This window comes from Pantherophis guttatus, chromosome 1, assembly GCF_059756535.1.
Source record: "Pantherophis guttatus breed Tessera chromosome 1, ASM5975653v1, whole genome shotgun sequence".
Classification (NCBI taxonomy): domain Eukaryota; kingdom Metazoa; phylum Chordata; class Lepidosauria; order Squamata; family Colubridae; genus Pantherophis; species Pantherophis guttatus.
The window spans coordinates 341386632-341408079 of NC_142063.1; the positions used below are offsets into that span (position 1 = coordinate 341386632).

General features: G+C 43.8%; 1 protein-coding gene across 1 annotated transcript in view; it reads left to right on the forward strand.

The window, feature by feature from the left end:
- Window positions 1-21448, forward strand: part of CA4 (carbonic anhydrase 4) — a 52061-nt gene that overhangs the window by 888 nt on the left and 29725 nt on the right. The gene's annotated exons all lie outside the window — the stretch shown is intronic.

The window sequence follows — 21448 nt, forward strand, 5'->3', positions numbered from 1 at the left end:
CCTTGCATCAGATTCTCCCTGGAAAGAGAGAGAGAGAGAAAGAAAGAAAGAAAGAAAGAGAAAGAGAAAAAAGAGAAAGAGAAAAAAGTGAGAAAGTAAGAGAGAGAAAAGAGAGAGAGAAAGAGAGGGAGAAAGAAAGAGAAAGAGGAAAAGGAAAGTATTTGAAAAAGAAAAAGGGAAATTTGATGATGAATAAAATAAAAAAGTAAGAGAGAGAGAGAAAGAGAGAGAGAAAGAAAGAGAGAGAAAGAGAGGGAGAAAGAGAGAGAAAGAGAAAAAATAAAGTAAGAGAGAGAAAAGAGAGAGAAAGGAGAGAAAGAGAGAGGAAGAGAGGAAGAAAGAGAAAGAGAGAAAGAGAAAAGGGGAGAGAAAGAGAGAAAGAAAGAGAAAGAGAAAAAAGGGAGAAAGTAAGAGAGAGAAAGAGGAAAAGAGAGAGAGAAAGAGAGAGAAAGAGAGAGGGAGGGAGAGGGAGGGAGAGAGAGAGAAAGAGAAAGAGAAAAAGAGAGAAAGTAAGAGAGAGAAAAGAGAGAGAAAGGAGAAAGAGAGAGAAAGAAAAAAGAGAAAGTAAGAGAGAGAAAAGAGAGAGAAAGAGAGAAAGTAAGAGAGAGAAAAGAGAGAAAGGAGAAAGAGAGAGAAAGAAAAAAGAGAAAGTAAGAGAGAGAAAAGAGAGAGAGAGAAAGAGAGAAAGAGAGGAAGAAAGAGAGAAAGAGAAAAAAGAGAAAGTAAGAGAGAGAAAAGAGAGAGAGAGAAAGAGAGAAAGAGAGGAAGAAAGAGAGAGAAAGAGAAAAAAGAAAGTAAGAGAGAAAAGAGAGAGAAAGGAGAGAGAGAAAGAGAGAGGAAGAAAGAGGAAGAGAGGAAGAGAAAGAGAGAAAGAAAAAAGGGAGAGAAAGAGAGAGAAAGAGAGAGAGAAAGAGAGAAAGAAAAAAGAGAGAAAAGGGAGAAAGTAAGAGAGAGAAAGAGAAAAAGAAAGAGAGAGGGAGAGAGAGAGAGAGATTGAGACTCAGTGAGACTGAGACTTTGCTAAAAGTTCCCCTTGATATTTCTTTCCAAGTATTTCCCAAAAAAATTCTGGATTTTTTTTTTTAAAAAAACCTCAATCAATCTCAATCGGAATAGAGCTGAAATGGACCTTAGAGGTCTTCCAGTCCAACCCTCTGCTCAAGCAGGAGATCCTATACTATTTCAGACAAGTGACTGTCCAGCCTCTTCTTAAAAACCTGCAGTGGTGAAGCACCCACAACTTCTGGTGGCAAGCTGTTCCACTGATTAATTGTCCTCACTGTTAGGATGTTTCTCCTTAATTCCAGGTTGCTTCTCTCCTTGATGAGTTTCCATCCATTTGTTTCTTGTCTTGCCTTCTGGTCCTTTGAAAAATAGGTTGACCCCCTTCTCTTTGTGGCAGCCCTTCAAATACTGGAACTCTGCCATCGTGTCACCCCTAGTGACACGATAGCAGTATTGATATACCGATTGATATAAACATTGAAACCTAAACAATCATTTTAGCAAGAAAGATGGTTCCAGACAGACTTCTTTTGTGATATGCAAAAAGTCCCAAGTTCAGGGACAGGTTGAAAAACAGCCCCAAAAAAGCAGGTAATGCGGAGGAAGCGAGAGAGGTAGCTCTTCTCTGGAATTAGCTAGAGATGAGCTGGGGGGGGGGGGGAAATCAGTTCATCGGACCAAAAACTCACCAGCATTTTCTGTTGTTTGAAATTAAATCAGAGCTGACTGTTTTCCATGTGCTCAGCACTGAAATGAATTCTGCAGAAAAAGGGTGGATAATAGGCAAGATTACACCGATCGACCGACTGTCCGTTCCTTCCCCTCCTGAAATATGCATTATAAAATTGGGAGGCGATAGATAAATCAGACCAGACCAATTTTTGAGTATAGCTGGAGTGATTTGCATAAAAGTCATTTTAATTTGCTTCCTATGCAACGATCCATAGACTGGCCATTATCCAGAGTGCCTCTGTTAACGTAACTGTATCACTTTATCCATGTTTACTCGCAAGGAAGTTTCACGGTGTGAAATGTACTGGCCTGATTATGTTTGAAGTTTGCAGCCTAAATTCCTGAGAAGTGTGTTTCGATAAAAAAAAAAAAGCTTATCTTGATATGCCAGCATTGTTTAGATAGTTAGAAAAAAGGCTTGGCTTGTTTTCCTTGGATCGAGAAAAGTAGTCTTTGAATAAATAACTAATTTTATCAATAGTAACTTGGCAAAAACACAAAAGTATATTATAAATATCTGTGAATACGTTTAAATTAGAAAAGGAGGACACAAAAATCCGGGCACAGAACTGGAATAGAAATGTTTCTTTCTTATATTACTTAATAGTACAATATCATATACTATGTCATATCTTATTATACTACTTTGAGTCTCCTGCTTGAGTAGGGAAATGGATTAGAAGACCTTCAAGTTCCCTTCCCGCTTTGTTATTCTGATATTAATATAATATACTATAATATAGTGTAGTATAGTGTTATATAGTCTTCTCTTCTCTTCCTCTTCCTCTTCCTCTTCCTCTTATTTTTCATTCCATTATTCTCTTCTCTTCTCTTCTCTTCTCTTCCTCTTCCTCTTCCTATTATTTTCCATTCCATTATTCTCTTCTCTTCTCTTCTCTTCTCTTCTCTTCCTATTCTTATTCCTATTCCTATTCCTATTCCTATTATTTTCCATTCCATTCTTCTCTTCTCTTCTCTTCTCTTCTCTTCTCTTCTCTTCTCTTCTCTTCTCTTCTCTTCTCTTCTCTTCTCTTCCTATTCTTATTCCTATTCCTATTCCTATTCCTATTATTTTCCATTCCATTCTTCTCTTCTCTTCTCTTCTCTTCTCTTCTCTTCTCTTCTCTTCTCTTCTCTCTCTTCTCTTCATATTATTTCATTCTGTTCTACTCCACTCCACTCCACTCTAATCCCTAATTAATTTCTTAGCAGATAGCCAATCAATATAGACCCAGTATCACTTTCTTCGTTTGCCTATTTTATTTGCATTCTTGTTTGCTTTTTAATTTTTTTTTTCTAAAGTAGCTCAACAAATTCCAGGAAATAAATGAACAACAACAACAACAACAAAAAAAAAACATTTCCAATTCAGCATAAAAATGCAAAAGGACAATATGGCAATCAGGACTTGAACTATGCACAACAGTTGTGCTGGTGTCTCTTGCACACTGTATTAAAACTCCTAGGATTGCATATAACATTTGCTGTTGCCTCGAAGACAGTTCAAACGTAGAAAACCAAAATTAAGGAATAATAAGATGTCATATTGTAGTACATCATTGCCTCTGAGTCTCTTGCTGACATTTGTCATGTAAACGCCAATTTGTCATTGGTGTTTAACCATGAGGACTAGTTCATTTTCCAGGGAATGTGAAAGATTAATCTAAGGCTTTCCTGGAGTCCTACCAAGCTTTTCAAACTAACAGAAGACACGGGGGAAAAAAACACCTCATCAACTTTTCCTCTTGGCTTTTAAGCTTTCTAAGGGCTGTAAAAACATTGGAAATGAACCTTGTCATTCAGATATAGAGATCTAAACAAACATTAACCAGTGAAGACAAAAAAGGAAAGATTATTAAAAGCCAGTTAACAACTAAGGACAGGTTCATAAACATGGAGATCAGAAAGTTTCCGCTTTGGAGAAAGACAAAACAACATCCAAATTAAAAATATTTTAAATAATGGCAAAAGTAAGCAACATTAAATAAAAGTAGCACAAGTCAAAGCTTTCCTTAGTGTAGCATTTTGTTTTCATGGATATTCCAGAAAGGCTTAAAGCACTGTTTCTTAACCTTGGCTATATTAAATTATGCTGGGGAATTCTGGGAGTTGAAGTACATGCACTTTAAATAATGTTGACTGAGGAATTCTGGGAGTTGAAGTCCATACCACTTAAACCATGCTTGCTGGGGAATTCTGGGAGTTGAAGTCCACACAACATAAACCACACTTACATCTATTGTAGCATCCCCATGTGATGCTACAATATGATGCTACATGTGATCAAAATTCAGGTGCTTGGCAACTGACTCGTATTTATGATGGTTGCAATGTCCCGGAGGTCATGTGATCCCCGTCTGACGCATAAAATTAATGGGGAAGCCAGATTCGCTTAGCAACCGGTGTAACTAACTTAACAACGGCAGTGATTCACTTACCAACTGTCTCGCTTAGCAACAGAAAGGCCGTAAAACGAGGCAAAATTCACTTAACGCCTGTCTTGCTTAGCAATAGAAATTTTGGGCTCAATTGTGTCCTAAGTCGAGGACTGCCTCAAAAAGAGACTGCGAACTCCATAGTCTCTCTTTTTTAAAAAAAGATATTTTTTACTAGAAGGCACCGAAACAAACGAAACAGGAGACAAGCAAAAAAAAAAAAAAGATAAAAGAGTAATACCTATGAATAAACCAATGACTTAAGAGAATTTATGTTTTTTTGAGTATATCATTAATTGACTGTGAATCACTGAATATAGAATAGGAATAGGAATAGGAATAGGAATAGGAATAGGAATAGGAATAGGAATAGGAATAGGAATAGGAATAGGAATAGAATAGAATAGAATAGAATAGAATAGAATAGAATAGAATACAATACAATACAATACAATACAATACAATACAATACAATACAATACAATACAATTTTTTATTGGCCAAGTGTGATTGGACACACAAGGAATTTGTCTTTGGTGCATACGCTCTCAGTGTACATAAAAAGAAAAGATATGTTCATCAAGAATCATAAGGTACAACACTTAATGATAGTCATAGGGAACAAATAAGCAATCAAATCATATTAGGAAACAATATCAATATAAATCGTAAGGATACCAGCAACAAAGTTACAGTCATACAGTCATAAGTGGAAGGAGATGGGTGATGGGAACGATGAGAAGATTAATAGTAGTGCAGACTTAGTGAATAGTTTGACAGTGTTGAGGGAATTAGTTGTTTAGCAGAGTGATGGCGTTGGGGAAAAAACTGTCCTTGTGTCTATTTATTCTGGTGTGCAGTGCTCTATAGCGTCGTTTTGAGGGTAGGAGTTGAAACAGTTTATGTCCAGGATGTGAGGGTTCTGTAGATATTTTCACAGCCCTCTTTTTGATTCGTGCAGTATAGAGGTCCTCGGTGGAAGGCAGGTTGGTAGCAATTGTTTTTTCTTTAATATATATATATATATATATATTAATTCGATTTATATGCCGCCCTTCTCCGGAGACTCAGGGCGGCTTACAATGCTTTAAGCAATAGCCTTCATACTTTTGTATATTTTATACAAAGTCAGCTTATTGCCCCCACAAACTGGGTCCTCAATTTACCTACCTTAGAAAGGATGGAAGGCTGAGTCAACCTTGAGCCTGGGGAGATTCGAATTTACGATAATTGCAGACAGCTGGTGTTAATCACAATGCTATCAGTCTGCTGAGCCACCAGGCCCGTTGCTTAAATATTGCTTAAAAAGAGTGAAAAGCGCTCTTAGCAAAGCATAAATCGCAGGAACCAGGATTAACATGTAACACACAAAATATGGGAGACCGCAAAAGAACCACGCTCTACTCAAGAGATCGTAATTCAACAAAATAGAAAGCATCTGTACACACCCTCGGCTATAGTCTTGATCTTAAATGAGGGCAACACCGGCCCTAACCCTCTTGGGAATTGCATTGAATATCTCTTGTCTCTCAGGAAGTCTTGAAAGTCCATTTCCGTTTATCAAACTGAGTTGGAGCAGCAGCTAAAAATACGGGAGAAATTTTTGGCCTGGAACTCATCCCAGCCTCTTAGCTTTTATTCAAAGCACATGAGCCTTCTTGTCCCTTTGCCTGTGTCTCTGTAATGACTCAGGAATTATATATCCCAGAACTGCCTTTCGTTTTATATTTGGGAGATTTTCATCTAAATTCTTTCCCCCAGTTCTTCAGCAACCGGCTTCCTCGTCTCCATAACCCTGGAAGGTAATCTTGACGACCTAAGATCACTTTAGAATTAGAATTAGAATAACAGAGTTCGAAGGGACCTTGGAGGTCTTCTAGTCCAACCCCTCGCTTAGGCAGGAAACCCTACACCACTTCAGACAAATGGTTATCCAACCTCTTCTTAAAAACTTCCAGTGTTGGGGCATTCACAACTTCTGCAGGGAAGTTGTTCCACTGATTAATTGTTCTCACTGTCAGGAAATTTCTCCTTAGTTCTAGGTTGCTTCCCTCCTTGATGAGTTTCCACCTGTTGCTTCTCGCCCTGCCCTCAGGTGCTTTGGAGAATAGTTTGACTCCCTCTTCTTTGAGGAAGCCCCTGAGATATTGGAACTCTGCTATCATGTCTCCCCTAGTCCTTCTTTTCATTAAACTAGACATACCCAGTTCCTGCAACCCAGGGATGGGTTCTACTTACCTTTACTACCAGTTTGCAACGGGGCTGCATGCGCAGAAGCATTTTGATGACGTCGGGGTCAGTGGGCGGAGCCTCCTGCCGGTTTTACTACCAGTTCTATAGAACCGGTGCGAACCGCGGGCAACCTACCACTGCTGAAACCGTTCTTCATATGTTTTAGCCTCCAGTCCCCTAATCCTCTTTGTTGCTCTTCTCTGCACTCTTTCTAGAGTCTTAACATCTTTTTTACATCGTGGCGACCAAAACTGGATCCATTATTCCAAGTGTGGCCTTACCAAGGCATTATAAAGTGGTAGTAACACTTCCCCCTGATCTTAATTCTATCCCTCTGTTTATGCCCTTTAAAAGGTATGGATTTCAACTTAACTGAAATAATGAGAATTTCCCACTATTCTGATTGTATACTTATTTTCATCTACAATACAAATACTGATAAATGCCTTGTCAGTGTATTCACGACTGGGGGAGACATGGTAACAAGGGCAGCCAATGAATAGGGCTTAGTAACAAGGTCAGCCAATGGGAGGTGAGACAGCAAGGAGCCTGGGCGTGGCTTAGCTGTGCTTAGCTCTGAGTGCTGTGCTGAGAACTGAAACTGAAACTAGTCTGCTGAATTGAAACTGAAACTGTTCTCTCCTCTGCCTGTGTTTTGCCTGTAACTACTACCACGTTGGAAAATCTGTTTTTGGTATTGTATATTTATTTTATGTGCTATATTATATATAAAGAAAAGTTAATGAATCCTGCTGAATCAGTTACCTGTGTGCTCTTTCTGGATGTGATTGCTGCTGCAAACTCTGACATGCCCTAAATGCAATCCCAAAACAATTGGAGCATCACTTGAATGCCATCGGCATTGACAAAAATCACCATCCGTCAATTGTAAAAGGCAGCTTTACTATGAACAGCTTACAACCTGCGACAATATCTTTAACACATCAAACAACAACATCTGCCTATCTCAGGTCCTTCAGAAGGACTTGCTAGGTGGGTAAAAATGCCAAATCCAGACTAAACATCTGGCTGACTGTGTAACCAACCATAATGATAATAAAATATGCTACCCAACTCCCAATAACTGTTGGAAGACCCCAAATTCCCAGGGATAAATCATGAAATCTATGAACACAACTTCCACTACTTTTTCCTTCACAAGAACCCTGCAAAGTTGGTTGAGGGGGAGATGAGTGATCCATGATTCTTCCAGAAAAAGTTTTGATCCTTATCTGGAAGCCTTCAATGGAAATCACCCATCATACCTGAACCCAGATCTTCTTCATCTCTCAATCCAAATTATGTGGTACTCATAATTTTGACATATATTCCCCTCTACATCCTCAATACAGAGGATGGTTGAGCAGTCCAGAGGTGGTATTCAGGCGGTTTGGACCGGTTCAAGCGAATCGGTAGTGGCGACCTGCCCACCTGCCGGGCGCAATCCCATCCTATATCACTGTGTTTTTTTACGCTGCACCAGTGGTGGGTTGCTACCAGTTCGCCTCGGATCAGGCGAACTGGTAGCGGCAGCGGTGGGAGGCTCCGCCCACCCGCCCCGATGTCTCTGCGCATGAGCAGAAGCTTCTACACATGCGCAGAAGTGTTGCAAGCGCCTGCGCGCCTGCAAGCAAATGGGTAGTGAACAAAATTGAAACCCACTACTGTGCGGCACACATGCGTGGATGGTGCGTGCGAGCGAATTGCCGTGTTCTTTGATGTCGCACGCATGCACAGCTCACATTTCCGGTGCTGGGCGAACCGGTAGTTACAGTATGTGAAAGCCACCTCTGGAGCACTCTGCCCATTCTCAGACTCTACATTCGTATGAAAACCAGGATGGTAGGTTGAGCTCTGACCTCAGTATCTATCTACTTACGAGAGAGAGAGAGAGAGATCAAACTTCTTCTCAATCCAAGAAAAAGAAGCAACGGATGGAAACGAATCAAGGAGAGAAGCAACCTGGAACTAAGGAGGAATTTCCTGACAGTGAGAACAATTGATCTGTGGAACTACCTGCCTCCAGAAGTTCTGGGTGCTCCAACACTGGACATTTTAAAGAAGAGGTTGCACAGCCGTTTGCCTGGAATGGCATAGGGTTTCCTGCCTGAGCAGTGGGTTGGACCAGAAGACCGCCAAAAACTCTATTTTTCTGTTATTCACCCCTGGCCAAGGATGTTGGACTACAACTCCCATTGTTCCTAGCTTATCTTGACCAGAGGTGAAGTCCAGAAAGTTTGGCGGCCTTCAGGTGCAGATGGGACTGATTCAGCCTACGGCATTCAGTTTTGGTCTCCACAATGTAAAAAGGATGTGGAGACTCTAGAAAGAGTGCAGAGAAGAGCAACAAAGATGATTAGGGGACTGGAGGCTAAAACATATGAAGAAAGGTTGCAGGAACTGGGTATGTCTAGTTTAATGAAGAGAAGGACCAGGGGAGACATGATAGCCATATTCCAATATCTCAGGGGCTGCCACAAAGAAGAGGGAGTCAAGCTATTCTCCAAAGCATCTGAGGATAGAACAAGAAGCAATGGGTGGAAACCAGTGGTGGGTTCCTCCCGGTTCGATCCGGTTCGCCTGAGCCGGTAACGGTGACGATATGACGTTCTCCCCTCCCCCGCCCCTCCACCCACCCACGTTATTCTTACCTTTTATTTGGTCCCACCCCCAATCTATTGCTGCCTCCTGAGTCCCAGCTGATGACTAGAGGGAAAAAAACTGTTGAAACTCTTGCCGCGGGGCTTCAAAGGGCCGCCCTACAGCTGATCAGTGTTAAAAGCAAACAAACTAGTCAGGTCGTAAGTGCGAGGACTGGTCGTAAGCACGAGGACCTTCCAGAAATGACTCTGACCACCTACCCACGCCCATCTAATCACATGACCTCCAAGCCACACCCACAAAATAAGCCACGCCCACAAAACCGGTAGTAAAAAAATTTAGAACCCACCCCTGGTGGAAACTCATCAAGGAGAGAAGCAACCTAGAAGTAAGGAGAAATTTCCTGACAGTGAGAACAATGAATCAATGGAACAAGTTGCCTCCAGAAGCTGTGAATGCTCCAACACTGGAAGTTTTTAAGAAGAGGTTGGATAACCATTTGCCTGAAGTGGTGTAGGGTTTCCTGCCTAAGCAGGGGGTTGGACTAGAAGACCTCCAAGGTCCCTTCCAACTCCGTTATTCTATTCGATTCTAAGACAGAGGAAAGAACTATGGGAGCCTTGAAAATTATCTAACCAGGTTGCGGGTGCAAAGGTTGTCCTCTCTTCTCATGGTGTTTACATGCTGCGTTTAGTAATTTGAGTTAATGAGTGAGTGTGGGGGGGTTGCCCCTCCCATCAACCTTTCCCCTATGCTGTACCAAGCACAACTTTGAGTTCTGGTTTGAATCTTTCCGTGAATAAGCAGGCGCTTCCAGCACAGGGCTGAGCTTGGTCACCACGACATAAAAAAAACAAAAACAATGTTGAGACGCTAGAAATAGTGCAGAGAAGAGCAACAAAGATGATTAGGGGACTGCAGGCTAAAATATATAAAGAACAGTTGCAGGAAATGGCTATGTCTAATTTAATGAAAAGAAGGACTAGTTGTTGTTGCTAGTTGCGAAGTTGTGTCCGACCCATCGCGACCCCATGGACAAGGTTCCTCCAGGCCTTCCTGTCCTCTACCATCCTCTGGAGTCCATTGAAGCTCACGCCTAGTGCTTCAGTGACTCCATCCAGCCACCTCGTTCTCTGCCGTCCCCTTCTTCTTTTGCCCTCCAGCATTCCCAACATGAGGCTCTTCTCCAGGGAGTCCTTCCTTCTCATTAGGTGGCCAAAGTAGTTGAGTTTCATCTTCGGGACCTGGCCTTCTAAAGAGCAGTCAGGGTTGATCTCCTCTAGGACTGACCAGTTTGATTGCCTTGCAGTCCAAGGAGCCTGAGTGGCATAGGAGACTAATGCCTCCTACTAAGGCAGCATTTAACATCCAGCTGCCTGCAATTACTGTGAGTTCAATTCTCACCAGGCTCAAGGTCGACTCAGCCTTCCATCCTTTCTAAGGTGGGTAAAATGAGGACCCGGTTTGTGGGGGCAATAAGTTGGCTTTGTATAAAATATACAAAAGTATGAAGGCTATTGCTTAACGCATTGTAAACTGCCCTGAGTCTCCGGAGAAGGGCGGCATATAAAAATAAAAATAAATGAATGAATGAATGAATGAATGAATAAATAAATAAATAAATAAATAAATAAATAAATAAATAAATAAATAAATAAAAACTTGCAGGAGTCTTCTCCAGCACCAGAGTTCAAAGGCCTCCATTCTTTGGAACAATGTTCCAATATGTTCCAATATCTCAGGGGCTGCCCCAAAGAAGAGGGGGTCAAGCTATTCTCCAAAGCACCTGAAGGCAGGACAAGAAGCAACGGATGGAAACTAATCAAGGATTGAAGAACTAAGGAGAAATTTCCTAACAGTGAGAACAATCGGACCAGTAGTGGGTTTCAAATTTTTTTACTACCAGTTCTGTGGGTGTGGCTTGGTGGGCAAGGTGGGCGTGGCTTGATGGGCGTGACATGGGAAAGGTACTGTAAAATCTCCATTCCCACCCCACTCCAGGGGAAGGATACTGTAAAATCTCCATTCCCTCCCCAATTCAGGGGAAGGTTACTGCAAAATCCCCATGTGCCATGTAATCAAAGGTGTTGGTTACCACCTTTAAAGCGCTCCATGGCATAGGACCTGGGTATTTGCGGGACCGCCTTCTGCCACCAATAGCCTCCCACCGACCAGTACGCTCCCACAGAGAGGGACTCCTCAGGGTGCCGTCAGCCAGGCAATGTCGGCTGGCGACACCCAGGGGGAGGGCCTTCTCTGTGGCAGCTCCCGCTCTCTGGAACGATTTGCCCCCAGAGATACGAAGGATATCGGATCTCCGGGTCTTTCGCCATGCCCTGAAAACTTTTCTTTTCCATCAAGCAGGGCTGGCGTGAACCCCGCCCCCTTTTTTTACTTTTTTAGCTTTTTAGCTTTTAATCTGTCAATGGGTTTTAATTCGAATTGTTTTAAATTTGGGGCAAAGTATGTAATTCTTTTAATAATTTTAAATTTTGTATTGGTATGTGTTTTAGTTCTGGCTGTGCACCGCCCCGAGTCCACTAGGAGAAGGGCGGTATACAAATTGAATAAAATAAATAAATAAATAAATAAATGTCCTCCCAATCAGCTGGGACTCGGGAGGCAGAGAATAGATGGGGGCGGGACCAGTCAGAATTTTTACTACCGGTTCTCCGAACTGCTCAAAATTTCTGCTACCAGAAATTTCTCCAGAACTGGTCAGAACCTGCTGAAATCCATCTCTGATTTGGACCCTATACCATTCTGGAGAAATGACTGTCCCATCTTTTCTTGAAAACCTCCAGTGTTATGAGTACCCACAACTTCTGGAGGCAAACCGTTCCACCGATTAATTGCTCTCACTGTCAGGAAATTCCTCCTTAATTCTAGGTTGCTCCTCTCCTTGATTAGTTCCCATCCGTTGCTTCTTGTCCTGTCTTCCGGTCCTGTCTTTGGAGAATAAGTTGAGCCCTTCTTCTCTGTCCCTCAAAAATATTGGAAGACTGCTATCATGTCACCCCGTAAACCTTCTCTTTGTTAGACTAGACAAACTCAATTCCTGCAACTGTTCTTCCTATGTTTTAGCCTCCAATTTGGGAAAAACTCTTTGTGCAAGCAAATTAAAAAGACTTTCTGGGCTTTTATACAAATCTCACAGTCGGAAGATTCCTTCTGATTTCCAAGTTGGACCTCTCTCCAGTGATCTTCCACCTGTTAATTCTTCTCCATCCCTCGGGTGCTTTGGAGAATAGGTTGACCTCCTCTTCTTTGTGGCAGTGCCTCAAATATTGAAGACTGCCTAGCATCTTTCTCTTCATTAGACTAAACATAGCCAATTCCCTACGTCGTTCATCGTACATTTTAGTCTCCAGACTCCTTATCATCTTTGTTTCTCTTCTCTATATTCTTTCTGGAGTCTCAACGTCTTTTTTTTTTTTTTGTATAGTCTTGGCTTCTTAGAAAGAGAAACAAGCAAGCCCAAGAGCAAACAAAGCTTATCAGAATTTGCTGCAAGATCTCGCTTGTCGCATTGCCAGTCCCAAGTAGAAGGAAACGCCAAATGAGCCAGGAAGCAGGACATTAATACGTTTAATTCCACGTGGTGCAGCTAACTTGGGACGCCAGTGTCCTAAATTCCTGCAACTTCCGAAAGTTGGATTCTCAAGACAATTAGGGCACTCCACCAGCAATTCCATCAACAGGCGCATTGACTACAACCAACCTATGAATCCCTCGGAATCAGGGTTGGGCTTCAAAAATTTTAGCAAGGGGTTGTCTGCCCGGTTGCTGGGTGGGCATGGCCATGGTGGGCGTGGCCTAGCTGGACTCCTGCACCATGGTGGGGCAGCATTTTTGCCCTCCCCGGGCTCCAGAGGCTTTCTTCAAGCCTCCAGGAGGGTGAAAATGGCCTCCCCAGGCTCCGGAGGCCCTCTGGAGGCCGGAAACGGGCCCGTTTCCAGCCTTCCCGAACTTCCAGTTGGCCTGTTTTTTGCCCTCCCCAAGCTCCGTGCGTGCCCTGCACTTACCTGTATCCAAAATGGGCTGCGTGGGGACTCCTGGGAGGGGAGGGGAGGGGTAGGAGGGGCCAGCCAGGAGTGGGATTTGGGGGTTGTCCGAACTGCACAGAATCTTAGCTAGAGGTTCTTCCGAACCCCTAGCAGCTCACCCGTGCTCAGAATCCAAATCAACCACACAGCCAACGGGAGACACACCAACCCTCAACCAACCAACTCACCCCACCCCACCCCACCAGGACTTCACCTCCCAATGACCCTCACCTGATGTAACCTCCCCATCACAAGACCCATCAAAAAAATTCTCACTGGGGACTCACACCTGACCCATCACAAGACCCTTCCTTGACACACCCACACCTGAAGCCCTCATAAACAGAGGGACAGTGACCCTGACATCCCCTAAACGCCACTGAAGGTGTTACCTAGCCTAGTAATGAAATGCTTGGAAACCAACCCACAAGCTTGGTGGAGAACGGGCCTTCTCCCCTACATCCATTTGTTTAGTGACCGTTGGAAGTGACAACGGCACTAAAAGAAATGTCTTACAATCATCAACAGACACACTGACCTACAACCAGCCTACGGACCTCTCAGAATCCAAATCAACCACACAGCTAACCAGAGACGGCACCAGGGGTGGGTTCTATTTTTTTTTACTACCGGTTCTGTGGGCGTGGCTTATTTTGTGGATGTGGCTTGGAGGTCATGTGACTAGGTGGGCGTGGCTAGCTGGTCAGAGTCATTTCTGGAAGGTCCTCGCACTTACGACCAGTCCTCGCACTTACGACCTGACTCATTTGTTTGCTTTTAACACTGATCAGCTGTAGGGCGGCCCTTTGAAGCCCCGCGGCAAGAGTTTAAACAGTTTTTTTCCCTCTAGTCATCAGCTGGGACTCAGGAGGCAGCAATAGATTGGGGGTGGGACCAAATAAAAGGTAAGAATAACGTGGGGGGGAGGGCGGGGGGATGAACTGGTTCGGTGACGTCATATCGTCACCGCTACCAGCTCGGCCGAACCGGACTGAACCGGGAGGAACCCACCACTGGACGGCACCAACCCTCCACCAACCTCCGCAAGCTCCCCATCCCACCAGCGATTCACCTCCCAATGAGCCTCACCTGACAATGACCTTCCCATCACCAGTCCCATCACAAGACCCTCGCCTGATGTGACCCACACCTGACCCATCACAAGCCCCATTACAAGATCCTCAAGATGATTAAGCAGCATTTAGAGTTTTTTTTTTTATTTATTTATATGCCGCCCTTCTCCGGAGACTCAGGGCAGCTTACAATGCTTTAAGCAATAGCCTTCATACTTTTGTATATTTTTTACAAAGTCAGCTTATTGCCCCCACAACTGGGTCCTCAATTTACCTACCTTAGAAAGGATGGAAGGCTGAGTCAACCTTGAGCCTGGCGAGATTCGAACTTACTAATTGCAGACAGCTGGAGTTAAATTACAATGCATTAGTCTCCTGAGCTATCCTGGCTCCTTAAAACCAGAAATATTTTTGTTAGGTATAATACCAGAAAGTTAGGACAAAGGGACTATATATTTAATATTACATATATTGACAGCAGCGAGAATTGTATTTGCACAATATTGGAAAAACGGGAACACCCCATCAGATGAAAATATAATTCGGAAAATATTGGATTGTGCAGAGATGGATAGATTGACATTGAAAATAAAAGATAAAGGAGATGCAGAGTATTATTTAACGTGGAATATGTTTTATCAATAGTTAGAGATAAGAGGTAGAAATTAAATGAAGAAAGAGCATTGTTATGTTCAAGTGAAATGTGAATATTTTTATAACTATAAGTATGCTAATATAATCAATAGGATTATAAATAAACTAATACAATTATAAATATGGTTAGAATTATTCTGTTGTATTATCCCTTTTACTATCAGTATATATCAGTGGTGAAATCTAAAATTTGTTACTATCGGTTCTGTGGGCGTGGCTTGGTGGGGGTGGTGTAATGTGACTGGGTGGGTGTGGCCAATTTTTTATCTTTTTTTTACTTTTAAAACCATTTTTTCTACAACCTCTTCGGTGAAGAGGTTGTAAAAAAATGCTTTCAAAAGGCTCTGACGATCCCAGCTGAGTTGCCTGATCGTCAGAGGCATTTAAAAGAAAAAAAGCCTCTGATGATCGCGCGGCTCAGCTGGGCATGGGGGGGGGGCAGCAGGGATTTTTGCTACTGGTTCTCCCGAACCACCCGCCTCCATCGCTACCGGATCGTGCGATCCGGTCTGAACCAGGAGCATTTCATCCCTGGTATATATGTTACTTTTTCTTTTTTTCTTTTGTAAAATAGTATGCCCAGACAATACATTGCATTCAAAAAACTTATATATAAATTAATTAAAAACTTGACTAAAAAACAAAAAAGACCCTCACGACACACCCACACCTGACCCATCACAAGATCTACTGACAACACAAAGCCTTTATAAACAGAAGAACACTGACACCCCTTCAACTCCCCTGAAGGTGTTACTTAGCCTGGTAATGAAACGTTCGAACCCACAAGCTCGGAGAACGAACTTTCACCCTTACAACTGTGGGTTTAACGACCATTCAACGGCACTGAAAAAAGTGATTTATGACCCTTTTTTCAGAGGACCATTGCAGCATCCTCTTGATCGTGCGATCCAAATTCAGAGGCTTGGCAACGGATTCACATTTATGACGGTTGCAATGACCTTCTGACAAGCAAAGTCAATGGGGAAGCCAGATTCGCTTAACAACCGTATGGCTGACTTAACCCCTGCAGCAATTCCCTTAACCTTTTTTTTTAGCTTTTTAAATTGTCCATGGGTTTTAGTTTGAATGTTTTAAATTTTTGGGCCAAAGTCATGTAATTCTTTTAAAAAATTTAAAATTTTGTCTTGGTATGTGTTTTAGTTCTGGCTGTGCACCGCCCCGAGTCCACTAGGAGAAGGGCGGGATACAAATTGAATAAAATAAATAAATAAATAAATAAAATAACCACCGTGGCCAGAAAGGTCATAAAATGAGGCAAAACCAGGGGTGAAATCCAGCAGGTTCTGACAGGCTCTGGAGAACCGGTAGCGGAAATTTTGAGTAGTTCGGAGAACCGGCAAATACCATCTCTGGCTGGCTGCAGAGTGGGGTGGGAATGGAGATTTTGCAATATCCTTCCCCCAGGAGTGGGGTGGGAATGGAGATTTTGCAATATCCTTCCCCCAGGAGGGGAGGGAATGGAGATTTTGCAGTATCCTTCCCCTGCCACACCCTCCAAGCCACACCCACAGAACCGGTAGGGAAAAATTTTGGATTTCACCCCTGGGCAAAACTCACTTTAACGACTGTCTTGCTTAGCAGACAGAATTTTGGGGGTCAGTTGGGGTCGAGGGCTACCTGTACAGGCACAAACAAGTTCAATCGGATTTGCATGCGTGTGAAACCCCACGTGCAGACTTATACGTCCACGGAGTTGGCTGCCAAAAAAACAACCGAAGTTTATTTCATTTTGTAATGTGACCTTGCAATGGGACAGCCAACTCCGGCCCAGCTGTGCTTAGACACTGCAAGGAGGTTCAGTTAAAATACAGGACAAGATTGATTGCCTTAGCAGGTTGCCGGCGTAAACAGAGCCCAGGTTTCTCCACCTTTCCTGAGGCGTCATTTGTTTGTTAAGGACACCCCATTGTGGAGTACAAAGTACATCCCACATTCACCACGCAGCTTCTCCCCCCCCTCCCACCTCTAGCAGATGTGCACGTGGGGCATTCCTCATTTCTTAAGCAGCAACCAGGGGTCTACAGCTGAATTTAGGGGCCAGGAGGCTAAAACATATAAAGAATGGTTGCTGGAATTGAGTATGTCTAGTTCAGGAATCAGCAACTCGTGGCTCTGGAGCCGCATGTGGCTCTTTCATCCCTCTGCTGTGGCTCCCGGTCGCCAGTCGGCTCCACAGTTGATAGGGCTTTCGGCAGTGGTGGGTTCCTCCCGGTTCGGTCCGGTTCAGCCGAGCCGGTAGCGGTGACGATATGACGTCACCGAACCGGTTCTCCCCCCCGCCCTCCCACCCCCCCGCCCTCCCACGTTATTCTCACCTTTTATTTGGCCCCACCCCCAATCTATTGCTGCCTCCTGAGTCCCAGCTGATGACTAGAGGAAAAAAAAACTGTTTAAACTCTTGCCGCGGGGCTTCAAAGGGCCGCCCTGCAGCTGATCAGTGTTAAAAGCAAACAAATGAGTCGAGTCGTAAGTGCGAGGACTAGTCGTAAGTGTGAGGACCTTCAAAGGGCCACCCTACAGCTGATCAGTGTTAAAAGCAAACAAATGAATCGGGTCGTAAGTGCGAGGACTGGTCGTAAGTGTGAGGACCTTCCAGAAATGACTCTGACCAGCTACCCACGCCCACCTAGTCACATGACCTCCAAGCCACACCCACAAAATAAGCCACGCCCACAGAACCGGTAGTAAAAAAAATTTAGAACCCACCCCCGGCTTTCGGTTAGGACGGGTAGAGGAAAAAAGACGCCATGCTAGGAGGAGACTCTATGGTGGGGGAACTGAACTTCCGGTCGGCTCCAGAATTGAATGGGGGGCTTCCGGTTAGGACCTTTGTGTCTCTTTGAGTGTTTAAGGTTGCCGACCCCTGGTCTAGTTTAATGAAAAGAAGGACTCGGGGCAGTCTTGGGTTGCTACCGGTTCGCTCTGGTTCGGGCGAACCGGTAGTAGCAGCGGTGGGAGGCTCCGCCCACCCACTCAGATGTCATCAAATATGCTCTGCATGCACAAGCAAAACAGTAGCAAAGGTAAGTGAAACCCACCACTGCCTAGGGGGGACATGATAGCAATCTTCCAATATTTGAGGGACTACCACAAAGAAGAGGGGGATCAACTTATCTCCCAAAGCACCAGAAGGCAGGACAAGAATAGCACTAGCACTTAGACTTATATACTGCTTCACAGTGCTCTACAGCCCTCTCTAAGCGGTTTACAGAGTCAGCCTCTTGCCCCCAACAATCTGGGTCCTCATTTTACCCACTTCGGAAGGATGAAAGCTTGAGTCAATTTTGAGTCTGGTGAGAATCGAACGGCCAAACTGCTGGCAACCGGCAGGCAGCAGAAGTAGCCTGCAGTACAGCACTCTAACCACTGCGCCACCGCGGCTCTTCAGCTGATGGAAACTTACCAAGGAGAGAAGCAACCTAGAACTAAGGAGAAATTAGAACAATTAATCGGTGGAACCACTTGCCTCCAGAAGTTGTGCGTTCTTCTTTAAGAAGAAATTGGACAACCATTTGTCTGAAATGATATAGGGCCGGGATGGCGAACCTATGGCACGCGTGCTTTTAATAGGCTGTACACCGCCCTGAGTCCTTCGGGAGAAGGGCAGTATAGAAATAAAATTATTATTATTATTATTATTATTATTATTATTATTATTATTATTATTATTATTATTATTATTATTATTATTATTATTATATATTTGGGCACACGAGTATTGCCCTAGCTCAGCTCTAGCGTGTGTGTTTGCGCGTGTGCGTTGGCCAGCTGATTTTCGGGCCTTCTGGGCCCACCGGATGTCAGGAAATGGGCCGTTTCCAGCCTACGGAGGGCCTCCGGGGGGATAGTGGAGGCCATTTTCACCCTCCCTGGGCTCTAAAAAAGACTCTGGAGCCTGGGGAGAGTGAAAAACGGGCCTTCCAGGCCCACCGGATGTCAGGAAATGGGTTGTTTCCGGTCTCCGGAGGGTCTCTGGGGGGGGATAGGGGAGGTTGTTTTCACCCTCCCCAGGCTCCAAAAAAGCCTCTGGAGCCTGGGGAGGACTAAAAATGGGCCCACCAGGCCCACCGGCAACTTTTTTGCCATCGCGTGCCAAAAGTGCATGCACAGGGGGCAGGGCACGGGGGGCATTGAATTATGGGTGTGGGCATGCACACACACGACCCCACCCGCGCTCCCCCGCTTTTGGCACGTGACGGCAAAAAGGTTAGCCATCACTCATATAGGGTCTCCAGCTAAACATGCAGCCATCCTTTAGAGCCGATAATCTAGCACAGAAGTGTGGCATTAGGCTATTGCAAATGCAACTTGCATTATTAAGCACTTAAAAACCCAAGTTTTGTTTTTTTTATAAAGAGTTTTATAAATGACCTTTTTCCTCCTCTAGCCTTATGCCAAACCCCTGATAGAATCGCACGTGGGCTTTGTGCCTAATTTAAATAACATCCCTCCTTGCATTGTGTTCTCCAGAAGGAACCTAGGAAGAAAAGGTTATTCTAGGAAATGGCCTGTTGGGGGGGGGGGCGGGGAGGGGCAGGATAGGGACTCTAGCTGCAATCCAAGTCTTGCCATGGTTCCCTCAAGGTTAATAGGAGGAAGGAAACTGGGGGGGGGAGGGAACTCCCTAGAGGCCCTTGGATATTCTTGGGGAATCAGAAGTTGTGTGATGACTTCCACAGAAAAGCCACCAAATGGCTGATATATAAATATTTAACGGCCGTTCGGAAAGCCCTTATCTCAAAGCCCAAATTGTAATCAAACTCAGGAAAAAGTCTGGAAAACTGGGACGTGTAGGGATTCAAGTATGGGAAGATACACAGTTGAAGCGGTGTTGGCCAAGCTTGGCAACTGGAAGAGGTTGAAGAGGTGTCTAGTCTAACGAAGAGAAGGACTCGGGGTTGACGTGATAGCAGTATCTTCCAGTACTTGAGGGGCTGTCACAGAGAAGTGGGGAGGGGGTGTCTCCCTACTCTCCAAAACATCTGCGTGGCAGGGCAAGAAGCGATGGGTAGAAGATCATTGAAGAGAGAAGCAACCTAGAACTAAGGAGAAATTTCCCGACAGTGGGAACAATTAACCAGTGGAACAACTTGCCTCCAGAAGTTATGAGTGCTCTATCACTGGAAGCTTTTAAGAAGGGATTGGACAACCGTTTGAATAAAAGAATAAGAATAAGAATAAGAATAAGAATAAGAATAAGAATAGAATAGAATAGAATAGAATAGAATAGAATAGAATAGAATAGAATAGAATAGAATATTGGAATGAAGAATAGAATAGAATAGAATAGAATAGAATAGAATAGAATAGAATAGAATAGAATAGAATAGAATAGAATAGAATATTGGAATGAAGAATAGAATAGAATAGAATAGAATAGAATAGAATAGAATAGAATAGAATAGAATAGAATAGAATAGAATAGAATAGAATATTGGAATGAAGAACAGAATAGAATAGAATAGAATAGAATAGAATAGAATAGAATAGAATAGAATAGAATAGAATAGAATAGAATAGAATAGAATAGAATAGAATAGAATAGAATAGAATAGTTGGAAGGGACCTTGGAGTCCCTATTAATTTTGTAATAATCAAGATGTTATCTACAGTTATTCCTCAATCCACGTTATTCAATGCAACCAATAGAAGAGAATATGGGGAGCTCAGAGTTGAACTTTTGGGGTCCTGGGTGCTCCCTGAGCTCGGGGGTTTCTTGAAAGAAAACCACCCAGTTCAGAGACCACCAAGGACCCTGCTCTTCCATGTAACAGAGTAACAGAGTTGGAGGGGACCTTAGAGGTCTTGTAGTCCAACCCCCTGCCTAGGCAGGAGATCCTACACCACTTCAGACAAAGGGTTATCCAACATCTTCTTCAAAACTTCCAGTTTTTAAGCCGGAGTCTTTCCCACCGACTCCGTGAAATGGTCTCGCTCCTGTTTAGCTAGAATAACAGAGTTGGAAGGTACCTTGTAGGTCATCTAGTCCAACCCCCCGCCCAAGCAGGAGACCCTACACCATTTCTGACAGAGGGCAGTCCAGTCTCTTCACGAAAGCCTCCAGCGATGAAGCTCCCAGAACTTCCGAAGGCAACTTCTATTCCATCGGTTGATTGTTTCTCACTGTCAGAAAATTCCTCCTTATTTCTAGGTCGAATCTCTCCTCGATCGGTTTCCATCCATTGTTCTTCATCTGGCCTTTTGGGTGATTTTTTTTTAAAAAAAAATCCATCTGAGCCGATGGCTGGTGGCCAAAGACTCCTCTCGGTTTGGCCTGGCCCAGTGAAAGCATCCCTTATCCTGTTCGCTCAACAATCCAGCCCAGACGTCTCATTACTCCACTTGATCTTCCATTGTTACCACATTCATGTGAAAGCACTGGCTAGGACACACACCTCTTGGGGGTGGGAATGAGGAAGGCAGGGCAGTTTCCTTGCATTGTTGCAGTCCGACAACAAAGAACAGATAGTCCAACTCAACAAATGGAACCTGCAGGTGGGAATCCATCCCTTCGTGCTTGCTCTCAATGACCTTGGGGGTTAGTCTGTGGCAGGGGTGAAATGTAAAATTTGTGGGCATGGCTTGGTGGTGGTGGGGGTAATGTGACTGGGTGGGTGTGGCCAACTTATTTTTTTTTTAACTTTTC